Source organism: Procambarus clarkii, chromosome 49 (genome assembly GCF_040958095.1).
Source record: "Procambarus clarkii isolate CNS0578487 chromosome 49, FALCON_Pclarkii_2.0, whole genome shotgun sequence".
Taxonomy (NCBI): Eukaryota; Metazoa; Arthropoda; class Malacostraca; order Decapoda; family Cambaridae; genus Procambarus; species Procambarus clarkii.
In genome coordinates, this window is record NC_091198.1 from 20,090,653 (window position 1) to 20,116,080 (window position 25,428).

A 25,428-nucleotide genomic window follows, 5' to 3' on the forward strand; every position below is an offset into this window, starting at 1 on the left:
GAAAGTGCACAGCCCCATCAGATATTATTTTAGGTGTGAGAGTTTTGTAACGTGTTTATGTATGTCAGTCATTTTCAGCCTTGAATAAGAGAAATTGCCTTGTGACTTTTTTAAATGTGAAGTATATTGTCCTAGATGATGATATTCTTGCTGTGATTATATATATATATATACTATACTAATATCCTAAGAGTGCTACATATAGTGCTTCAGTGTCAGTAATATGGAGGACAGTCGAGTTTATGCCTTCATAAGTAGTATGTTATATGAGAACTAATTCCTGTCATTGATAATACACCCAAGAAAAAGTTATATTTTTTATTTTGATAATATTTAAGCTCCATCAGTTTATATTATATATGCAAGGTTTTATCCTGAGCTGATTGACGATAAAGAGTAGCATATTTATTACTATTTATGCTATACATTGTAAATTATTTTACTACCTTATGTCACATTGTTGAAAATCATTACAAAGTGGTGTCTTGCATCTGCCAAACACATCATATTATTATATTTTCCCATACATGTAGCTCACATAGTCATTTCCAATGCATATTCCTTGTAAATATACACCATCCACACATGAGAAATTACAAGTTTTATCCTTAACACACTGCTTCAATATTCCTCACATTCATTATTTAACACAATGAATCTAACACCCATGCACACATGCACAGGCACTTACACGCGCACACAAATTTACCAAAGCTGAAAGATGGAAGAAGACATGATCACTACATATAAAATAGTAACATGACTACAAAATTGACTAAGAGGAATATTTGAAACCTACAACTTTAAGAACAAGAGGTCATAAATTAAGGAAACTAAGGAAACAAAGGTGCCAAAAATATATAAAAGTTCTCATTTGTGAATTGAGTTGTAGAAGGTTGCAAAAAGTTGAATGAGAAGGCTGGTGCATACCAAAACCATCAGTATTTCCAGGCAGCATATATGACAAAGATTATTGGGAAGATGAGACACCACCTAGGTATATATATATTCTGTATATATATCTATCATCTCACATAACACTTCTACATTCTTATCATATTTCACTGCTCAACATTGTCACGCATCCTGCAAAGCAATATCATTCCCTCTCATACTATGTTAAAAATTTGTGTTGGACAGTGCTTAAATAAGCAGTGTTAAAATGATGAAAAGTGATAATAAATAGGAAATATGTACCAGTTGTAATTCTATTTATTTAGTAGACTTTTCTAATATGCTATATTTTATTGATATGTTATTAAATATGTCAGTTGAATACGTGTTTTTATCTTTACAATTTAATCCCTCATTCCTTGCAGTGAAGCAACTGAAACCTGTCATTGTTTATGAGAAACAGTTCTAGAAAAGAAATAGCAATGTAATATATTAGCTGTCATATATACATGACATATGGTATTTGGTGTAGTAGATATACAGTGCGGTCCATAGTTGTTTGGAGAGTGACTCAATGTTGTTTTAGCTCTGTTTTCCAGAACATTGGGTCGAAATGAAACATTACTTATGAGGCTGAAGTGCTAACTTTCAGCTTTAATTTGAGGCTTTCTGGAGAGAGCACCTTGTAACTCCCTCAAGCTATCTTCCTAAGACTGCATCATACTAAAAGGTCACATCAGTCATGGAAAGTTTTGTTTGGCCTACAAGGGAACAGAGCCAGAACTTGACCCCCCCTCATTAGAGGTGCAGGGAGCAGGTGAAAAAAATTGACTCGCTAGAAAAAGCCTTCAGAAAAAGTCAGTGCAGCCCTACAGCAATTTGTCCTCAGACCACAACCCATCCTCAGACCAATTCCATTTCATAGAGCAGTCGACCCCAAAGATGCATTCATCAATTTTAACATGCTGCTAATTCAAAATAGGAATGTTCTCAAATATAAATTAACATTGTTATATATTAACATACTGTGCATATTTAGGCATTGATTAGGTGTTTAGGTTCTGCTCGAGATTATCTGTATTTGTAGTACGTGGGTGAAGTATTTACAGCATTGTAGTTCGAACAAAAGTCGCAGCAAAGTACTTGTTCTGGAAGTGTTTGGATGTCATCAGTCGAGTCACAGCCCTTCCTCGCATACAAAGATCCAAGCTCGTTAATCCAGCCACCAACCCCCTGTTTATGAATAAAAAGCGGTTTACACACAACTCACAACTGATGCAGCCCGTCCTCGCATACAAAGGTCCAATCTCGTTAATCCAGCTGCCAAACCCCCTTTTTATGAATTAAGTGGTTTACTCGCAACTGATGACATCCGAACACTTCTGTTATGAGTGTTTCACTCAAGTCCTCTGTTAGAACCACAATTCTCAACCTGTCCTCGACTCAAGTCCATTACATCCAGCAGTCGACCCCACAGACGCATTCATAAACTTTTACATGCTGTTCAGTCAAAACGGGAAGTTTCTCAAATATAAATTAATATTATAATATATTATTATAGTGTGCATATATAGGAATAGGTTAGGTTAGATCAGGTGTTTAGGTTCTGTTGGCGATTATTTGTATTTGTAGTACGTGGGTGAAGCATTCACAGCGTTGTGGTTCCAACAAAATTCGTCAATGAAAGATTGATTGATGAAGATTAAGCCACCCTAAAGGTGGCACGGATATAAATAACTCATAAGTTGTGGCCCTTTTGAGCCATTACCAGTATCAATAGATGATACTGGAGATCTTTGGAGGTGCGACTGCACCCTGCGACGGGAGATGTCTCCCGTCCTCGTCAATGAAGCACTTGTTCCGGAAGTGTTCGAACACAATCTGTTGTGAGTTCTTGTGAAAGCCGTTTTTCATTCATAAACAAGGGGGTTGGCGGGTGTATGGAATCACTTTTGGGTCTTTGTTTGGAGGATGGGCTGACAATTCTATAAATGCTCCACCCTCATACTTCAAATACAAATAATCGCCAACATAACCTAAACACCTATACTAAATCAAACTATGCACAGAATTTTTATGTATAAGAATATTCATTTATATACGAGAACAAACTAATTTTTAATACACATTGTGTTTAAAATTGATGAATGGGTCTGGGGAGGATGGCCGATGCTTTAAACAGCCTAGTGTGAGGACAGGTTGGAGTGTTGGGGACTCGGGTACTCAGCCAATCCGCGACGAGCTTTCTGTGACATCATCAGCGAGCACTAGCTGGGTCCAGGGAGCGAAATCCTGCTCACTGTTCAGCCGGACTCCAGGCCGGGCGGTTTTGACCTTTGCGCTCTAGCGAAATTGCGACAGATTTGGACAGTCGGTCTAATTGCCCAAAAGCTTCCTAGCATTACGTAAGTAATGAAGAACTTTGATATATTTACTCTCAATAATGTTGGTGCTGAATGTAAAATGAAAAAACATATTTTTACTTTGAAATAATATAATTTTATAACGAAATTAGACGAAACTAAGTGGCATGTGCGCACCTACTTTGAGTAATTAGATGACCCAATTTCGTTATAAAATGGTATTATTTCAGAGTAAAAATATGATTTTTTCATGTTCTACATCCAGCACCAACATTATAGTGAGTAAATATATCATAGTTCATTACTTACGTAATGCTAGGAATATTTGTGTAATTAGACGGACACGATTTGGATCTTTAGTGACGAGTTGAGCCCAAAGGACACAGGACTGACCACCCCTGAGACGCCATGGGGTCTTCTTGATAGTAGGTCGAGGAGAGTAACGTTATCGAAGGGACCAGCTGAAAGTACAAGGAACTCTATAGCACGCAGGGTTCATTGAGGAGAGAGTTGTAAGTACCCTCATTGACTTAAGTAGGTTAACGTGCATGCATGGACTAATCTAAGCCTGGTGGCAGTCCCGATTAGTGAGTGTCTGAAGTGGCTACGACTAGGTGTGTTAATTCCAAGGAGTAGACGTCGAAGAGGCTTGAGGAGACATGACCGAGGTCACAGTAAGCAAGTGCTCTTTTTGATTTTCGTCTGTGGCGAGACGAGTGAAATTTTAACCGCGACCCTGAAAAGGGAGGGTTTCATTTAACTGTACCAACGAAGAGGCTGTTTATATTCTATATCAATATTAGCCAATTCTGTGGTAACAAGTGAAGTGAATGAGTGAAGCAGAAATTAGTATCGTTGGCTAGCTTATCAAAGACAGTGAATGCAGTACACAAACTGCATTCGTCAACTAAGGCGTCTGGGATCATTCCGGACGTAGATTCGAACCCTCATTATGGCCCTTGTGGATTTGTTCATTTGATATATCACGCTATTGTGATGTCTATGTGTATAGACTTGCTGTGTTTTGTGAGTTGGGCGAATGTCAGGTGTTTGTTTCAAGATGTGTGTGTGTGCATGGCTCGTACACACCTCTCTCCTCGTGCACCGGTCTTGCTCTTCCTCTTCGTGATTTTTTTTTTAGAGGCAGTATTTTGTTTTGGGTTTCGTTCTTATATGTATGCGGATGTGCTGATGTACTTTATATTTTGAAATTATGTACTTAGGATGCTAGCTTCCTTGGAGTAGATCCATGCTCTTGTTCCACCAGCTGTTGGGGTGGAGCGTCTCATCTTCCTGGAGTAGATCCATGCTCTTGTTCCACCAGCTGTTGGGGTGGAGCGTCTCATCTTCCTGGAGTAGATCCATGCTCTTGTTCCACCAGCTGTTGGAGTGGGGCGTCTCATCTTCCATGGATTCACCAGGTTGTGATTTATTGTTTCGTCATCTGTCTGTTGTTTCGAGCCTCGGCTCTTTTCCCTCCTCTCTCGCCTTCCTTCCCTTTCCTCCGTGTCCTCTGCTCCTAGTCCCTCATACCCCTGTCACTTGTCCTCGTCCACTCCTGCACCTACAGGAGAGGGAGGACAAAGACAAACTATTTAGCATGGGCGGAATTCGAACACGGGGACACAGGTGGAAACTTAGTACTCAAATGAGCCTCAGAGACATTTGAAAAAAAGTCAGTGTCAGGACAGTTAACAAATGGAATGCAATAGTCAGGGATGTGGTGGAGGCAGACTCCATACACAGTTTCAAAGGTAGATATGATACTGTTGTATAGCCCTAGGCACAGGAACCTACGTAGCAGTATGTTTGACGACCTGCATGATGAGCACACCTCCAGCCCAAAATATAATATATAGAATCATTTATGCATCGCAACACATCTTAAATAACAGTGAAGGATACTGAGGCATCACAACGGATTAGATCATATCATAATACAGGAAGCAGATCTGTTTTGGCTTAGATTTCTGAAGTAACAAAATTCAAAATTCAAATTCAAAATTTGAATTAACGGTAACGGCAGGAAAGTACACATTAGATCATGAGCATTAGCATAGAGGTATTGAAAACTATTCCGTGTATTCATTAAGAAATTCATGACGAAACTTAACAGCAGGAGTCTAAGTTTAAGCGAACTGAAGCTAAAGGTAAATATTTACCCAAACCGTGGTAGGGATTAGCACATACATATGGCCAACTACCTCCCCACCACACCCCTTCCCATGCCACCCTACAACACCCACCCCACTACACCCACCCCACTACACCCACTCTAAATAAACCGCTTAAAATATTGAAATCTGTATTCCCTAGAGCACAGGCGGGAGAGATACATAATCATTTACACCTGAGAAATATTAGGACTGGTTCTAAATATACACAGGAAAATAACTCATGAGGCATGGCAGGATGTGCAAAAAAGCCCTATTGAAAAGAAGATGTACACGCTGATAGGCAATTTTATCAACATAAAGGCTCCTAGACTTCAACACACTCCATTTTAACATTAGGGGGCATAACTAGCCGACCTCTCACCATGTTCAAAAAGGAACTTATGAACATATCCAAAGTGATTCCAGATAAACGGAGTTGATTGGTGCGTCAGGCTGATAACAGCTGCGTCTAACAGCCTGGTTGTTGTAGGGAAGGGTGATGGACCCCCACAAGAGCAATGGGCGGTGGAGGGCGTCGCCTCCCGCCCAAACCTTAAAAATTCAAAATTTAAAATGTTTATTCAGGTAAAAGTACATTCATAGAAAATGAGCTACAAACATAATGTTGGATTTATAGATAGAGCTAGTACATACAATACGTAAAACCACTAATAGGCACTGCGTTTCGGATGTATGTGGCATAGCAATACTATGTGTACTCACCTAATATTACTTGCGGGGGTTGAGCTTCGGCTCTTTGGTCCCGCCTCTCAACTGTCAATCAACCGGCGTATAGATTCCCGAGGTATAATTTACTATAATTTATAATGTACATTCCTGTGTGTATAATGTACTATGCATAATAATGTATACACTTGAGTCACGGAGATATCTGAATTGTGGGCAAGCAATAGTGAATTGTGAAGGGTAACTGACTTTCTCCTGTTTCACGTAATATTGAGAATATTACATCTACACTCGCCAAAGGTGTTTAAAGACAATGGTGAGACAATCGATTAAGGCAGCGTCTGGGATGCTCTCGGACGTAAGTTCGAATCCTCGTCACGGCCCTTGTGCATTTGTTCATTTAATAGTGAGTGAATAGCCTGTCTCCCCACCACAGTTAAGGGTTCCCTGGAGACGACAACCCATACCAAGAACTCAGGAAGGGGCGCTAGCTTCTATAGTTCATGTTTTATGTTTAGAATATGAGAGTGAAGCCTTCCTCCACTCCCACCCCACGAGGCTACATTAATCGTAAATATTTTATCTTTTATTTCTAGTAACTTGTGTCTTGGGTCAGCACATATCGAACCTCAAGCGCACATATCTGGCAGAATGTTATAGGATTTGCTAACTTTCATCTCTCAGTCCTTGGGAAAACTTGGTGTCAACGGCGCCAACTGTGTTCTCTGCTCAACTGCTTCCCTCTATGCTCACTTAATTGTGTTTGCTGGGGTTTGGCTTCGGCTCTTTGGTCCCGCTTCTCAACCGTCACTGTTGCATTGAGAGCTGGTGATTGTTATCGATTCATAATAAGTACTAGTACAATATCTACATAAAACTATTGTATTAGGCTTTTTCCGTGGCTTTCATGTTTTATTATGTTCCTTTATTATACACTCCATACCTATGCTGTGGGGAGGGTGAGGTAGTGGACCCCATACCTATGCTGCGGGAAGTAGTGGACCCCATACTTATTTTGTGGGAGGTAGTAGACCCCATGGATTGAAGAGGATATTTAATGTATTGTGAGGTTTTGAGGGAATTTTACACTGTGCTTCCATTAGAAGCTGCCTAGGATTTTTTGAGTAGAACGCCGACCTCGCTTCATGCAGGTCGGCGTTCAATCCCCGACCATCCAAGTGGTTGAACACCATTCCTCCCCCCCCCCGTCCCATCCCAAATCCTTATTCTAATCCCTTCCCAGTGCTATATAGTCGTCAGGGCTTGGCGCTTTCCCGACAATTATATTATATATTATTGTTCACAAAGTAAATATCAATAAACAGTTCCAAATGGTTTTTTTATGGGTAGTGGATTCTATGATAAAGCCAATAATTACAGCCACTTGTTCATAACCTGTCTCCAGTGTGTGTGGTTGGACACAGGTTGTGTCTCCAGTGTGAGTGGTGGGTTGTTAGACCTCTTAACAGGTTAATTGGTGATTACTTTCCCTGGTGCCCGAGCCTAGTCCACCTCAGCTGGAGGGAGTGTTACCATATACTTTGTAAGTATACTGTCAGCCCAGTAGTGATTCGGTAGATCACAAACTATTATTATTACCTACACGATGTCCAACCACTTGGGGTGGACAATAGAGCAACGGTCTCGCTTCATGCAGGTTGGCGTTCAATTCCCGACCGTCCAAGTGATTGGGCACCATTCTTTCCCACCGTCCCATCTCAAATCCTGACCCCCCTTCCAAGTGCTATATAGTCGTAATGGCTTGGGGTTTTCCTCTGATAATTTCCTCCCGCCCTCCACGGCCTGTCACAGACCTCAGGTGGACAGCACCAAAGTGTACAGCCTACATACCTACACCTAGGCAGAGTTTCTTTCATCCTATGCCCCTGTTAGCTAGCAGTAAATAGGTACCTGGGAGTTAGTCAGCTGTCACAGGCTGCTTCCTGGGGTGTGTGTGGTGTGGGGGAAAAAAAATAGTAATAGTAGAAACAGTTGATTGACAGTTGAGAGACGGGCCGAAAGAGCAGAGCTCAAACCCCGCAAGCATAACTAGGTGAATACTACTAATGCAAAAGCACAATGGTGAAATCTGGCCTCCTGTGTTCAAGCAGCAAGTTCTACCAGTACGTGTAGGGTAGAGAAGTCAAGATCAGATTAGATATTTATTCAGGAAAAGTTACATACATTGAAAATGAGTTCCAAACATAATGTTGGATTAATAGAGCTACAATGCCTGAAGTCACCAATACGCACAGCGTTTTTATCAAAATTTCAAGTAGGCAACCAGCTGCAGAGTTATCTGAGCACCATCAAGAACACACATCCCAGGATAATAAGTCGAGTCTAGTGTACAATATGGAGATATGATCAGGAGTGACAGGGTGAACCCCACTATTATTAAAAATTATTAGGATAAATATGATGAACGGACTGCAAAAACCTACAGTAGGACATAGACAAAATTATAATATTGCTCTTATAAGTGGCTACTAGAGTTCAGTTCAAACATTGTGCAAAGTAATGTATATAGCTGAAGATGGGGAGCAGATCGAACACATGGTACCACATGGGAGACTCCTGAAATTGTACACAAAAAATGAGAAAATTTAGTTTTTTTTATTATCTGTGATATTCCTGCGCGGGCCCTAAGCCTCTGGCTGGCCCACTAAGTGTTGCTTGTTTCTGTTTTACTTCGGGCGGACTATGAGTATTTATGACTCGTATGGTAGCTTCAGTAAAATTTTGTCCCATATGTTTAACAACTTCTGCTCTGTTGAATCGAAGTTGAAACCTTAATGAATTTGTAACTCTGCACTGTGTTAGATAATGTTAGAGTTAATATTATTACACCAAAGCTTTAACCAAAAAGTCCACTTCAAAGGAATATGCAGCACCAGCATGGAATCCTTAGCTTGTTAAAAAAAAAAACACTGAAGAAAGTTTAGAGGTATGCCAACAGATTAGTCCCAGAGCTGACAGGTATGAGTTATAAAGAAAGACTAAAAGCGTTAAACCTCAGGTCACTGGAAGAGAAGAAACAGGAAAATGATTACCACATGCAACAAATTCAAGAGATTAGACAGTGTAGACAATTTAGCATGGGTAGTATTTGAGTAAAGGGACACAGATGGAAACTAAGTACTCGGTTCAGTCACAGGCATCAGAATCTTTTTTTTTTCAGTGCCAAGTGGAGACCAACTCCATATGCAGTTTGAAATGTAGATGTGAGAGCCCAATAGGCTCTGTGACCTATATTTTCACTGATCGATTAAGGGTGCAGAAGCGGGAACTAAGAGCCTCGGCTCATACCCCACAAATGCAACTATAAGGACAGAAATGGTGCCTTAAAATTTGTCAAATTTTCCTAAATAGTTGCTATTTTAATTATAGAGTTAATCCTAATGAATTATACAGTGAACACTATTGTTATTGATCAAAATTTCATTGATTACAATCATTATCTTACATTCTACAAACCACATATACATAACACTATCAGTGACTAATCTGGTTGAAATTCAACGTGAACACGGAACACTTATTAGAGGTTAATTTCTATTGTGTAGGTTTATATTTGCAAGGTATATTTTAACAAATTAATCCAATGTGCCAGTACACCTTGCCCGAAACGCTATGCGCATTAGTGGCTTTAGGTATTTATATGTACTAGCTCTGTCTATAAATAAGCAGAATGTTTGTAACTCTGCATCTATGTAAGTACTTTTCCTAAATAAAATATTATTATTATTTGATGACGAACGGTATACATGAGAGGGCGAGCCCCACACGTGACAACCGACCATGCTGCTGGCTCACCTTATAATGACCGGCACTCGCTCCACTCTCGCATATTTATACAATTTATTTACTGTAGGGTTTGCCAGTTGACTGTTTTGATCTTAATAAAATAACCCGAGTTGCTAGTGTACGGTGTACGATAAAGCACACACGGGTATTTAAAAAGGTGTGTACTTTCTTCCAGCTGAAGGCAAATTTGTTACCGTTTTCTTTGATGGTTTTCGTTATAACCATTTTCTTCAATGGAAGGGTGTGGTAATGCAGCAGACGAAAGTTTTGTGGCGGGACAACACAAATTCACCCACATGTGGATAATAAAATACCACCACATTTAGTATGAATATGCAGCCAAAGCCCAAACCCCAAATCAATAATTATAAATGAAGATTAGAGAGTTGTAAGGACATAGGGTAAATGAGATAATAAAGCTGTGAGGGTTTAAGAGAGATAATAAAGTGGGATTTCCATATTTGTGTCCTAGATGGGCAAAGGGCCGAGTGCGGCCGAGCGCAGGCGAGACCGTCCGAGTGTGTGACGTCATCATTCACGCACGGGGACTCCGCCACCGAGTGCACGGGCTGTACCCCACCTTTGCAAAATCATAATTAGAAAAGCCAATATTCCCCAAAATTCCCACTCCAATTCCTCGGTGGAAAGCGCAGGAAGGTTGGATATATGTGTCCCTGACCAGTGCTGCGCCCTGTGGACTTGCCTAGCGTAAGTAGAGGGAAATAAAGGCGGAAAATAGGCGCGTCTCCCCTTCGTCCGGGACCCAAATCGATCCAAAACATAGGAGTGGTTGGTGGAGTTGATGTTTTGATAGTGGTGGTGTGCTGGGCTGAGATCGTGGGCCGTATTAGAGTAGGTATGGCTGCTGCTTGTGTCTGCTGGGCACCGGGAGGTGTGGTAGTGTGGTGGGGAGGGCGTGAGGGTGTGTGTGGGCGGGTATGGGCGGCGGAAGAGGCATGGGTGGGAGGTTTGTGTTGGGTGATGGGTCAATCTTAGTGCTCGAGCGGCCATGTTTCTGGCCTCTCTGCTGGTCATTGGTGCTGTGATTAAGGCTCTGTAGCCTCGTTCTGGTGGCTGCCTGCTTGGCCCTGGCTCCCTGAAGCATATATACTGTAGCAGGTGTGTGTGTGAGGGCGTGAGTAGCGGCCATACATGGTACAGGAGTCTGGTGTTTGACGGGTGTGTAGGACCCTCACTCATCTACTTGGTAAATACTGGCTCTGTGTGGCCCTATGTGGCCCTGTGTGGTCCCTATGTGGTCCCTGGCACCACCAGGGCCAGCTACACACCCGCCCTACACACCTGGTCTAGCCAGGTGTGCAACACTTGTGGAAAATAACACCCCAAAGCTTGATGGGATTTATTTTTCTAAGGGGGGAGGAAGGGATCTTGTAGGCTTATAATGAGGCCTAATTTTTCCTGCATGCCGTTGATTATTGTACTTTGTAAAGCATGATAGAGGCAGCATTGGTATGCTTCCTGAACTACTAGTGTGGGGAACATTGAAAGAGATGTAATGAAGTGTTAACTGAGAACAAGTGCAAGAACAACATCTACATATTTGTAGATGTATATGTACATATGTACTCTACATATTCCAACCAGCTGTGTGTAGTGAGAATATGTACGAGATGTACATAATTACCGTGGAATTGATGGGTTACATAGAGGGTTTGTGCGAGGTTGTAGGTCTACGTTTGTAACAATCTTATAGGCCTATAGTGATGCTTTTTACATGTGTACTTAACGTTTGAAGTGATATAAGAGAATGAATTTGCCTTACGAGTGTTTGTTAATGATATTTGTTGGAGTTTGATAATTTTAATATTTAGCTGTTTTGGTTTGATAGGTCCTTGCTTGGCAGTGTATTTGTGATCATTTGTCTTACTAAATAATGTGGAACACTTGTGTTAAATATTTTATTCTAAAGATATTCAAAACATTGTTGTTCTACCCATGGTAATAGACACTTGTCACTGCTGCTGTTTATTGGTGACTGTGGTTAGGTTAGGGCATCAATGCTAGCACAACTAGTAAGTTGTATTTGATGTGGATTACTTCCCTGTGTTGTTAACTAGGGAAGGGTCATAGGGTCAGGTTATTTAGTGATGTTATCTAGTGATAACCTGATCCATAGGGTCAGGTTATCCTTGCCCGAAACGCTATGCGTATTAGTGGCTTTAGGTATTGTATGTACTAGCTCTTATCTATAAGTCCAACATTGTTTGTAACTAATCCTTGATGTATGTACTTTTACCTGAATAAACATTTGATTTGATTTGAGGTTATCTAGTGATGGAGAGTCACCAGTGCAGTTGTGTTTACATGGGGTGGCACTAGGTTATCTAGTGTCTAGGAACGCAGCAGTGCCTTATTGTTGACTAGAGTTAGGTTATCAAGTGATGGGCTTGCTCCAGCGATGCTCGATTGTTTCAAACGTGGGTGGGACGTGTATATGAGTGGGATTGGGTGGTTATAAATAGGAGCTGCCTCATATGGGCCAATTGGCCTTCTGCAGTTACCTTCATTCTTATGTATTGTTTACTTAACTGTGGTTAAGTTATTGACTAATAACAAGAATGTAACATTTGTGGGACCAAAATAGCAAGTGTTGTTCCATATGAAGTGTTCCAATTTATATCTACTCATAGTTATTCATGTACCTGTCCAATCTATTATGAAATGTGTTAAAACTGTTGGTCTCGGTAATTCTAATGGGCAGCCAATTCCACTTTTCCACAGCCCAATTTCCAACCCAGTAATTTCAAATAGCCCTCTTAACATTTTGCCGATTTGGCCTCTCCACAAGTACTCGACCACAAATGTATTGGGCTACGTGGGCTGTTCAGCAATGTGAAAGAGTTTTACAATCATTTTACATTTTCTAAGTTACTTATTGGGTTATAACTATAAATTTGGTGTCAAAATGTTTACAAATGAATTCTTTAGAAAACAAATGCAAAGTAAAAGTATATTTATAGAAGATTTTTGCTCGTCTCCACATGTTCCCATTTGTAAACAGAGCAGGCTCGGTGGGTCCTGTTCAATGATGGTTAAAATATTTAGTCATGTTATATATTCGAAGTTATTTGTTGGTGACAGCATTGAAAATATGAATATTTTATGACTAGCAATCAAATGTGTTGTTTTAGTGTCATCAGAATGGTTACTACTGTATTGGATTACGAATGATGCGTTTTAGTGTTATCATAATGTAAAAGTTTTAAAATTTTAAATTCTTCAGCTTGTACCCATTGTTGGAGGGTCTGACCTATTCCACCTGTTTAAAACCCTTATGTTTGTGATTAAAGTTAGGTTATCTTGTATTACCGTGTAAGTGGATTGTTGTGAATGGTCAGGTTAGGTAGGCACGTTTAAACAAATTAACAATATAATGTATTGATGTACAGTTCAAATACTGTACCAAAGCTGTGGGTAAAGACGCTGGTCTTCAGACACATTAAAAAAATTTAATCCACTGAAACATTTTCAGCGGATTAAAAATTGTAATATTGGGTTTCTACAGATTATAGCATGAATTGAAATACAGTACAGCTTTTTATAAAATGACACTGGAATACAACCCATCCTCATTCATCAGTTTTAACATGCTATTCATTAAAATGTGAAATTTTCTCATGTATTAATAGAGTATATATTAGCATATTGGGTCCTAGTAGTACAGTCGGGTTCATTCTCGATGCACAATTGAGAAATCCGGGCTTGAATCCTGGGCTCGACAGAAATGATTGGGCACATTTCCTTTCACCCAATGCCTCTGTTCACCTAGCAGTGAGTAGGTACTCAGGAGTTAGTCAGCTTGTTGTGGGGTTGCATTCTGAGCAGGATTGGTAATTCGGCCTGGGAGGGTTCGATAAAAGTCAAAACGTGTATGAATACATTCTGGCTTTTTGTCTCTCAACACAATGACTTAAAAAATTAAATAGTGTGCATATTGAGGTGTGTTTGTGGTTAGGTGTTTAGATGCTGTTGAGAATTACTTGTACTGTATTTGTAGTACATGGGTGAAGCATTTGCAGAGTTACAATTCAAACATGTTGCCAGGAAAGCACTGTTCAAGAAATGTTTGAACATTGTCAGTAGTAGTGTAAAGCATTTTTAATTCGTGAACATGGGGTTTGGCAGCTGTATGTAATCACTTTTGGTCTTTGTTGAAGAGGAAGGGATACTGAAATAACCACTGAACATTAAAAACATTTCCCAAAATGTTTTGCATAATTGCAGCTTCATTAGTTTGTGTAATTTCTGTCCTTACACTTATATATTACAATTATGTTCTTTGTGCACACAGTCTTTTGAATAAAAATTATAATTTTGAAAACCTGCAATGTTACCAAAAAAAAGGGGGTTGTGATTTTTGGTTAACGTGTCTTCATTCAAATGGCTGTTTTACCCATTTCCCTATTAGCTACAGTTGTATAAACATATAGAACACAATTATATCACACTACCCATCAAATCCATATCATTGTAGACAAAAGCCTAATGTAAATGGTCACCGGAATGAATCCGGCAACATACTCCAGATGATTTTCAACGTGCCGTACACTGTAACCACATATTACACGTTTTTCAGTGTGTTGCCTATATTGGTTTGCCAGCATTGATAAACTGTATCTGGTGTGTGGTCTGGTCAATATATAAAGTGAAGGGACGACGACGTTTCGGTCCGTCCTGGACCATTCTCAAGTTGACGAGAATGGTCCAGGACGGACTGAAATGTCGTCGTCCCTTCACTTTCTAGTGTGTGGTCTGGTCAACATACTTCAGCCACGTTATTGTGACTCATCGCCTCTTTATATCAGGTAACTGGTAAATGTCTAAAACACACTTGACAAGTAATTCATGAGGCTGGTTCAGATAGCGCACAAACCTCTTGTTGCAGTGTTGCTCTACTTTATAACTGACATTCCCTTGAAACCAAATAAATATCTAAAAGGCATCTACTGTACTTAGCTATATATATAATATTTTGGGTAGCACAGATTCAGTAATGTTTGCAGAGTTAGGCTTCTCAGAGGTGGCGAATTGTTTACAGTACCGAGATTCGTTGGTTCAACCCCTCCTTTCTGTGTTGCTGTCAGTCTGGCAAAGATTGTGGTGTTTCTGCTGTCATCTCATTTCTGCTACTCGTCACCAGGGGAGGTTTGCCAGGAAATGCAGATGCCAAGGCTTGCCATCTGCACAATAGCCACTTCAATTATGACTATCATGTATTTGATTTATTTATTAATTTAATTAATAGTTACTGCATTATACAATTATGCATATTTTTGGTTACAAATATGTGCCTAAATGTACCCCACACAACTTGACATTTTGTGGGAATATTCCACATAGATGAGAAGTGATTGAGTGAGCATGCGTATACATACTCCAGCACGAGTATGTATATGCCAGCGAGACCTGGACTGTCTACAGCAGACATGCCAAGCAGCTAAATCACTTTCAGTTAAGTTGTCTCTGCAGACTCCTTCACATCAGGTGGAATCCCGGACACGGAGGTCCTGGAAGGGGCCGGTATTCCCAGTGTCTACACCCTACTACTGAGAGAACTCAGGCCAGACAGGCAGGCCTGGCCAAAGTTTTCATACTATGCAAGGTTAAATTAGGTTTCATTCATTTGCTTAGGTAAAGCATACCTGTTTCAGGAGTATTATTCACTGTACAGTACAGTATACAGAACCTGACAGCTGTCAGGGCTGCATGTGACATCACACAAATCATATTGTGAGTAGTATTTTTGGCATTAATGTGCTGTCCAACTGTGTGATAGTCATTTGTTATTATGCATTGTTTTGTGTTCTCTACACTTTATTTAATACAATATCAGTTTATAATCAGGCATTTTAATTTTTGTGTGTAATTGTTGTATACTAATCACTTGTATGTTGTGTTGATAGTAGATTTTCAGTATTTTATAATAAACATTCTTTACTGCTTTATGCCATTTCTGTAGTTTGATTATAAAAATTATTATTGGAAAACTGTCTAAATTGAACTCGCCAAGATAATTATATATGAGGACAGTAATTTCACCCAAATAAAGAATTACTGTAATGGTAGAAGTCAAGTTAATGGGTTGTCAATTTATTATTGATGGTTTTAATTAAATTTATTTTAGGTCTGCAGCAATTTTGTCGTTGTTGTTGTTGTAATGTCAGTATTTTTATGGTTAGGGTCCTACATTTTCTCATCCAACAAATGTGGAAAGCTTGTTACAAATAATTTAAGTGTGATATTATATGAAGGAAAAGGCAATTATATTGCCTTTTATATTGTGGTGTAATTTATATTGTAAAATTCATTCGTAAATATTTTTTAAATGGATACGTGTTTGTAGAGATATCTGATAAATTTTATCTCTGCTGTATTCTGTTATTTTACTGTATTTGTAGACATCTATATTATATTATTTCCTGACTCGGATGGGTTTGGTTGGGGAAAGTTATACTTGGTTAGGTTGGTGTGTACATATAGGTTAGTAACGAGTTAGAAATAATGTACAAATCCACAAGGGCCGTGATGAGGGTTCGAACCTACGTCCAGGATGGTCCCAGATGCGCATTAGTCGACTGTGCCATGACATGGTTAAAATAATTACAACCTGGAGTGCTACTGCCCTCACAAGGCTCCCACAGCTTAGCTTCTCCGAAGCACAGACCTGGGGTTTTATACAATTCCCCCCCTTGCACCCAGGCTCATCACGGCCCTTGTGGATTTGTTCATTTGATGCATCACACTATTGTATTGTGATTTCTGTGTGTATTAGATATAATGTCATTTGTTATGTAAGTTTCCTTGGAAGAGAAGGTAGTGTGTAGGATAGTTTTAAAATTAAGTTTAAATTGTTTTATTTTTTTTATGCCAGACTACTCTGTTAACATTTTCCAGACTTAGTTCATTATAATCAAACATATTTATCAATATTCTCAATCTATTTAGTGTTTTCTTCCATGATATGATATTTCTCTCTCTCTCCTTTTCTGGTATATCCTGACTACTACTACTACTACTACTACTACTACTACTACTACTACATATCCTGACTACTACTACTACTACTACTACTGCTGTTAGACATCTCTTCAACTTGGCAGATTCATAACCTCTTCCTGGAGGCATTTATGTATCAGAATGTTAAGCAACCAATGAAAATGAGGGAAGGGAATGTCTCATCAATACTGGGCCTAAGGTTTACCAAGAATGTGGAACTGATGTTTGATGTACAGTACAGTACCTGCCTACAATAGGTAAGAGTAACCATATACTGTTAAAAGTCAAATACTGTACGCAATATGGTTTAATTAACGTAGAAAATAACCGGGATAGGGAAACGAAGAAACTCGACTCTTAATAAGAAAGGAAATACCTGTACTGTGCAGGGGTTTAAAAGTTCTTTAATGGTTGTGACTGAATGAGGTTGTCAGGCAAGGAAATAAATGAGATGTATGCCATATTTTGAGAGAGAATGTATATAATAATGGCACCCAAATATTTTTACCAAGGCAGAAAAGCAGATACAGAAAATGTGACTGGTTTAATAGAAATTGTGAAAGATCCTAAGAATTAAAAGGCAAAGAAGGGGAATAGATATAGGAAGAGGCCAAGTCCACAAACATTCCCGTGCTACAAGCAAGCACTAAACGACTACACAGCAGTGAGAATAGAGACAAAGAAACTGAGAAGGGAATAAGATTGTAAGTGAAAGGACAAGTTCCAAAGATTACAACTGGGAGACAGGCTCTCAAAGACTAAACAGGAAATGTGTGAATTGCTAAATGATCAGGTCTAAAGTGTTCATACAGAATGAGATTCTCAGCGAATGAGCCACAATATAGACTTTAATGTAAGTTGAGAATAAATGGAAGTGTCTAGAGTCAAGGTATCAAAATTTCCTAGGGAATTAGAAATAAAGCATTCCCTTAAAACCTTGAGCTTTAAGGGAATGTGCATCCATGATTAGCACCCTGCTACAAATTATCTTCCAAACATCTCTAGAAAAGAACCTAGTTGACATAGGGAAAAAGCTAAACGGTTCCAATCTATAAAAACAAATGGGGAAGACCCTTTGAACAATATAACCTGTATCATTGATAAGTGTGGTAGTAGAAAATATAATTAAAGCAGATGGGCAGAATACCTGGAGAGAAAAAATCTACAAGGGCTGTAATGAGGGCGGATTTGTTCATTTGATGCATCACGCTATTGTGATTTCTGTATGTAACCTGGAAAGAAATTTGTATTGATAATGGACAGTTTGATTTTCAAATGGTAAGGTCTAATATAAAGAGTGTCTGTCAGTCTGTCCAAGGTAGAAGGCCAGATGCTTTGGGCTAGGTTTCCTCAGCTTTAAAAGATAACACTTGTGATATGTGACTGTGATAGCTGGTTAGGGTCAGCCACAATGCCTCTCCTTAAGCATTATTGGCCAACAGTGACCTGTGATTTTGATGGTCAGAAATCTGTGATTTTTTTTTTTTTCTGGGAAGTTTTTGAGCAGTTTTCCTCTTTGTAATACAATATTACATTTTCTGAGATGATGAGAGAAGATGTGGGAGGGGGAGGTAGACAGACAGAGCCAGGCACTACCAGGTATCCCTTCTAGTTACCTATATAAATAATATACCAGAGGGAATACAGTTACAGGAATATATTTGCAGATGATGCAAAATTGCTTAGGAGATTCAGGGACTTAAATACTGTATTGCCTCAAGTACAGTTTATAAACAAATTAGAAATGGTGCAGACATGCTACTAAATAGTCTCTAGAACTTAACATGTGCCATCGAAGAAGCTAGAGGCGTTAAACATGCCACGGCTACATGATAGGTGGTAAAAGATGCAATATAATTACTGTACATGCAAAATAATAACAGGAGTAAACGAAATACACACAGGAATTTTTGAGATCCACAACATAAAGAACAAAAGTTCATAGATTCAAGCTAAGAAACCAGGTGCTGAAAAGAACATAAGTTCTCTCTTTCTGAACAGAATGGTAGACAGTTGGAATAAGTTAAATGAGAAAACAGGCTTGTGTCTGAAGCTAGATACATAATGAAATAATCAATGATTGAGTCAGAGTCTGTCTCCTGTGGATTCCTTCCCATATTGGTCTCCGAATGCATGATACAACTGATGAGTTAGCCAAAACCTTTGCTCATAAAGAGAATTTATTATCATCTTGGACTGCCTTTGAGCATCCTGAGGACAGTGATATTCCAGAAACATTGACAAAATCTCGTAGACTTGAGGCAAAGTGAAATTCACACCAGTTACTCCATCTATTATCATTCTATTATGCAGGAAGTACCGCATGTCTGCGAGTCATCCAATAAGGTTAGCAGACTTCTAGATGTTGCCACTGCTAGGCTTGGGCTCGGCTACAAGTACCTTTGGGAGTTTACAACATCTGCTGATGTAGATTTGACTAAATGTAAACACTGTCAGCAGAACTATTCACATTGTGTCACTGTATAATGGAATGTGAAAAAGATGTGGAGTTCAGTGATAACACCATCACTGGAGTTCCCAAAAAATGTGTAAGTACAGTACAGTACTTCATTCATAATGATGTACAGTACTGACAGGAATGTTAGCGAAGTATCCACAATTTGTTTACTGTAGGTCAGCCTACTGTAGCATGACTGTAAAGCTGCCGCCTGGTTGGGTGGGTGTGGATCAGTACAAGTGACTAGTAACTCACCATAGATGTAAAGTGCCTTGTATAGTGACTTGTGAGCCTCTTGTTGGATCACGCATGATATAAAAAGATTACTGATATGTACAGTATACAGTATGTATTTGTGTAAATGATTGTATTTATATTTACATGTGTATGTAACATTAACAATTGTGTAACTAGCTTCAAAAGATTGTCACTTGCTTAGGCAAATGAATTATGGGGGTTCAGTTCCTGAACCGATTATGTGCCTCTGTAACCCTTTCCACCACTGGCCATGGGATGGGTATGGGGTGCATAATAAAGAAAGAAATCCTGAGAAGGTCATGGATGCCAAAAGTGTAAGTAGTTTCAAAGCATCATATGACAAAGATTATTGGGGAGATTGGACACCACAAGCATAGCTCTCATCCTATAACTACACTTAGAGTAATTACACGTGTACATTCACGTATGTGCACGCTTTTTTGTGTTTTTAATATACGGTATATCTATAATGAAGTGCTGTATATACATACACATTTCTATATCCATTATGACAGGAATGTCTGTTTATCTGTCTGAGGTTGGAGGCCAGACACATGCAGTTAGCCTTGCTCAACTTTCCATGGTGATCTGTGGCTGTGTTACGGGGGTTGACTTGATGGCGGTAGGGTAGGATTGTTATGGTAGGTAGGATTGTTATGGTAGGTAGGATAGGTGTCATGGTAGGAGATTGGCTCCTATTGCGACAACCAATGACTCCTATGAAGTCTAAAGTGACGGTTTGGTTTTCCACATAAGTCTTTCATCAGCTTTTCAGCGGCTGATCACACAATATAACCACAATGTTGTTGCGATGTTGCATCGGAATATCTATAGTAAAAATACTGTTATGGTTGTTTTGTGTATGCTGGGCGTGTGTATGTGTGTATATTACAAGTTCTGGGGTACAGAACAAGAGGGAGGTAGAGACAGATAAACAGAGACCTGCACACCACTGGATAACTCATTCAGTACATAGGCATCAAGGCTGGCCTCGGGCCGGGCTTGGGGAGTAGATCTCCCAGAACCCCATCAAGCAGGTATACATAAGGAGGAAATTGTTATGCCTGGATTATCTGGACTTGAGAATTTCCTGTTCGTCTTTATTAATAGGGGTGTTTCGAGATAAGGAGGCTGAACCTTTGTTATACTGTATGTAAGATAGATACCCTGTACCATTACAGATATTTTTAATGTGTTCAAATATATATCTGTACCAAAACTTAAATAATTATGACAAATGGTCGTGTGATCTTTTATTCAGTTATTCATATTTTCGGTTATCTGGATATTTGAGGTGCCAATTGGTTCAGATAATCATTGTCATACAGTATTACTGTTATGTTTTGGTGTCTCAGATCAACCTGTCCTCTTAAAAAGAACGTCGCTTTTGGCCGTATGGCCGAATATGGACGTAATTTGAAAATGAAAAAAAAAAATTAATATAAATTTGGGATTTTTTTTTTCAACAACAGTAAGTTAAGGGTCCTCTGATAGGTTAGGTGGGCAGTAAATTCTCAAAGTTTCAAAACGTTATGGAAAAACATTAATGGAAAGAATCCTCTTCTAAGCTTGCCGAGTAAGCTGGACGACTCAAACAGAAAATGGATTAGTACGTCACTTTTGTGAAGTCGATTTCATTTCAGATTACGTCCAAATTTGGCCATAGCGCGCATACGAGCGAAAAGTGACATTGTTTTTAAGAGGACGGGTTGCTCAGATACCCCAAAAATGAGCTGATTTTGGTGCCGATATCTGATCACATCACTCATAGTATATCCTAGGTGTCTTGTGTGTGATCCTAAAGTCTAACCCGCCAAACACACACACCGAAACTTACGACGTTGGTACAACGTTCGAATAAGTTTTAACACCACCTAACCAGTTACAACAACCAATATAGCAAGTTGTAACAACATTCTAATACGTCATAAACACATTAAGCCAAAATGTAACAACTTTACTACAAGTTGTAACAAGCGGAAAATAGAGACAGTTTCAGTTTGTGTTTCCAGGGAAGGGCTATACAATTGCTTAAAAGTAAAAAGAGGATGAATTAATTCAGATATGGCCCCCTTAGATTTAATAATTACAAAAAAAAAACATTTTTGTAAGAACCATATATAGAAGTATGGAAAATTTAACATTACTGGGTACTGGTAGGTTACATGTGGTTATAGTAGGGAAGGTGAGAATAGATAGATTGGGGGGCGTGGAGTAGGCTGCAAAGAAGAGTAGTCTGGTGAAAGGCATTTAGCTCTTAAGGAATCTTTCGTGATATTGTATGTTAAGTGAAGCATGTTGGCACAAGAGGCCAAGAATATCTTGATATTTCTCATGTGATCAAACCAATTTAGGGTTATTTTGTGATTTATAATGATTGGAGGAGGCTTGGCTTGCTGCCTTAGTTTTTTAATACAGTTTCAAGTGATTTGTTTTAACATTTGCTTCTTTTCTTTCAGGTGAGTGTGGATGTTTGGAGTAGGGGAAACGTGAGCTAAATTATTTTTGCTTTGCTTCTTGTACGGTGCTTTAAGCCCTTTTAAGGCTGTGAAGATTTAAAGCTAGCTTTCACATGTCAGGAAAGTTGCATCTATATTTTTTACATTTAGTAACTTAAAATACTGGTTTAAGTGACATACCTTGAAATTGAGGTATGCTGGATGACAACGGGTGTGAATCAGTGTGTTATTGTGAATTGAGTTATGGAGTGAAAGTGATGCATGTAAACAGAGTTTCACCAGTCTTGCAGTCCAAGAAATAAATATGATAAGATACCCCATTTGGCAAGAATATTCATATTGGAAGCAAATTAGGGAAAATCCGAGGAAAGCATTATCTGTTGCAAGTCAAATCTTTCAGTGGACTGAGGGAAAACAATACAACTGTGTTAAGGTAAATAATTACTTAAAAGGGGAGCCGGTCGGCCGAGCGGACAGCACGCTGGACTTGTGATCCTGTGTTTCTGGGTTCGATCCCAGGCGCTGGAGAGAAACAATGGGCAGAGTTTCTTTCACCCTATGCCCCTGTTACCTAGCAGTAAAATAGGTACCTGGGTGTTAGTCAGCTGTCATGGGCTGCTTCCTGGGGGTGGAGGCCTGGTCAAGGACCGGGCCGAGGGGACACTAAAGCCCTGAAATCATCTCAAGATAACCTCAAGATACTTCTGCAATGTGGAAAATACTAAAATTGAAACTGGAAATGTATACGGAATGGTTAAACCATTCAATATACTGTAGCAGAAAAGGCAATGTAACTGACTTAAAGTAATGTTGGAAGATCTTACATTTAAAGAGCACAAAAAGTTAATGATCGGAACTGCAAGAAAATCATTGGTTGGATAACAAGAGCTTTTTAAAATGTCAAGCAGTGATTTTTTTGTTTTTCATAAGGCATTAAGATCTAGCTCTTATACTCAACCTAGCTATTTTATACCTGGTGTGCTAATTAACTCTCTCAATGTCAATGTTTCATCGTAGTTCTTAAAGCTGTGGATGGAATTTGCTTCAATAACCTCTTCCTTCTATGCATTTTACTTGGCAATAACCCATACAGGAAAAAATGAACTTCTTTACATCTCTCTCTTGATTCTTTGAGTCGAAGAGCCAAACAGGATATTTTTTGTTGGGCATTTTGGAGTTTTTTTTGGGGGGGAGGGGGGGAGGTTTTGGATTTTTTTGAGGGGGTTTTGCCACTTCTGCCACCCTGTGGATCAGTAACCACCAGAAAGGTTTAAATATACACTAGCATTTTAATTTAAAATGAAGAAAAATATTGACTGTGTTAGTGCTGATATAAATTGTTAAAGAAATTGCTCACTAAACTAATGTATTGGATATTTTTGCGTCCGTTATCAAGCTGTCACAATATAGTAACTCGATCGTTCTTTATACAATTAAAATCGAATCATAGAGTACACCACTAAAAATATAATACTAAAATACAATTAAAATAAGTAAAATTCAATTAAAGTAATATTAGAGTCCAAAACTCGGCACTTAATTATACAGTATAACAAACTTTAATACAAAGGCATATAGTAATATACAACCATGCACTAAGTCAGGAGGACACTGGGTGGAAATTGAGTACCCAAATGAGCCATAGAGATATTTTAACCTTATTAGTGTCGGTAATTAATAAAAGGTACAGTATTAGGAAGTGATGTGGTGGAGGCAGACTCCATACTGTTTCAAATGTAGATATGATAGTCAAAAGGCTTGGGAATCTGTTCACCAGTTGATTGACAGTTGAGAGACGGGACCAAAGAGCAAGAGCTCAAACACCCCCGCAATCACTAGGTGAGAACATCGAAAACCATACTGTCTGTTATATTTTTCTTTCAGCCCTGTATGTGTCCACCTCCATTCCACTATCTTCATCATCTGTTGTGCTTGGGTCTTCCTTATAAACAGATTCCTTTTAATTTTTTCCTTCAGTTGTCACCCTATCATTTATTCACTATTCACATGTGAAAGTTTTCTATCATCCATAGAATTGATGGATTAATATTAATAATTATTAATGCAATCTTCCTTAATTGATGACCAAACCACATATCAGAAAATTAAGAAACAACGTTTCGGTCCATCCTGGACCATTATTAAACCGTGTGACATCTTGATAATGGTACAGGATGGACTAAAACAGTAAGTCATTGCTCTATCTTCCAGTGTGGGATTTTGTCATCATATCTTCAGCCACGTTATTGTGCCTCATAGTCTTCCTTAATTGTTTTCTACTGCTGCTGTGCCCTTTAATATGAAATGGGCAGCAGGAACTGTGTATGAACTTCTTATCCATTTCACACACTTGATAAAGTTATTTGTATCTACTTAAGAGGCATCTGCCCAGGTATACTGTACCAGCCCCTTGCACCTACTTGTCCTCCGCAAGACTGAGAAGCAGGTGATGCTAAATGAAAATGTTGAAAAAGAGCTAACAAATTAAAAGATAAATCTTAGTCCATCTCTAAACTCAAAAAAACATCATCCATGTAAGTTTCAATAATTATCAGCGAAATTGATCATAAATTAAGAGGGATGTGAAACAACTGGAGCTAAATGTTCCAGAAAAGGTCTAAATTGGAAACCGTGCTGAGAAGTAGAGAGAGGGACTATCAAAGAAGTCAGAACTTGCCTGATACAGGTTTAGAGCATGAATTGTTAATCTACTGCACACACCTATAACTTTTTACTCCCGTTTCCAAATCCATCCCAAAATTTAATTTTTCCTTTTCCAGACAAGTTTGTTCTCGACATACACTCTGGAATCTCATTTTCGAATTCTAGGTAGGATAGAATTGGTTGGGCACGTTTCCTATCACCTAATACGTCTATTCATCTAGCAATAAATACTGTCTCCACTCGATCATCCGGACTATATGGGAAGGACCCCCAGCCGGATTATCACATTTTTCGGATAATGGTACTTTTTCACCTACGAGTCCAAAAGTGACCATTTCCAACTATTTTTATACTACAAACAACATAATTTGAATTGCCTTGCCACATACAATTATTAAATATTCAACTAGAAACCTCAACTTACCTTGTTGGTGTTCGTCTTCTTGATTGATGCCACACATCTTGATGTTAAAAATTCTTAACAATTTACGTAACCTATACTAACACAACACTAAAATTAACACTTAAAATTATTGTACAGTTCATTAAGCTAAGTTAGTTTTGACTGCCAGCTGCTGAAGCCTCACTGGTTGAGGGCATTTGAGTTGCCTGTGAGGCCTCACTTGAAGGTGCTTGCTTGCACCTCACTTGTTGAAGCGCTTGCA

At 39.0% G+C, this 25,428-nt stretch overlaps 1 protein-coding gene across 11 annotated transcripts in view; it reads left to right on the top strand.

The window, feature by feature from the left end:
- Positions 1-3,193: 3,193 nt before the first annotated feature.
- Gbeta13F (guanine nucleotide-binding protein subunit beta-1) overlaps positions 3,194-25,428 on the top strand; it is a 92,070-nt gene continuing 69,835 nt past the window's right edge. The window contains exons 1-2 of one of the 11 annotated variants that reach the window (XM_069303120.1): positions 3,194-3,299; positions 3,595-3,769. The gene's annotated coding sequence lies outside the window, so the exon portion shown is untranslated. Of the gene's footprint in view, positions 3,300-3,576; positions 3,770-10,422; positions 10,800-10,878; positions 11,115-17,028; positions 17,182-22,099; positions 22,130-25,428 lie in introns of those variants that run through there. The other 10 variants (XM_069303121.1, XM_069303118.1, XM_069303122.1 and 7 more) reach the window with 10 other exon arrangements.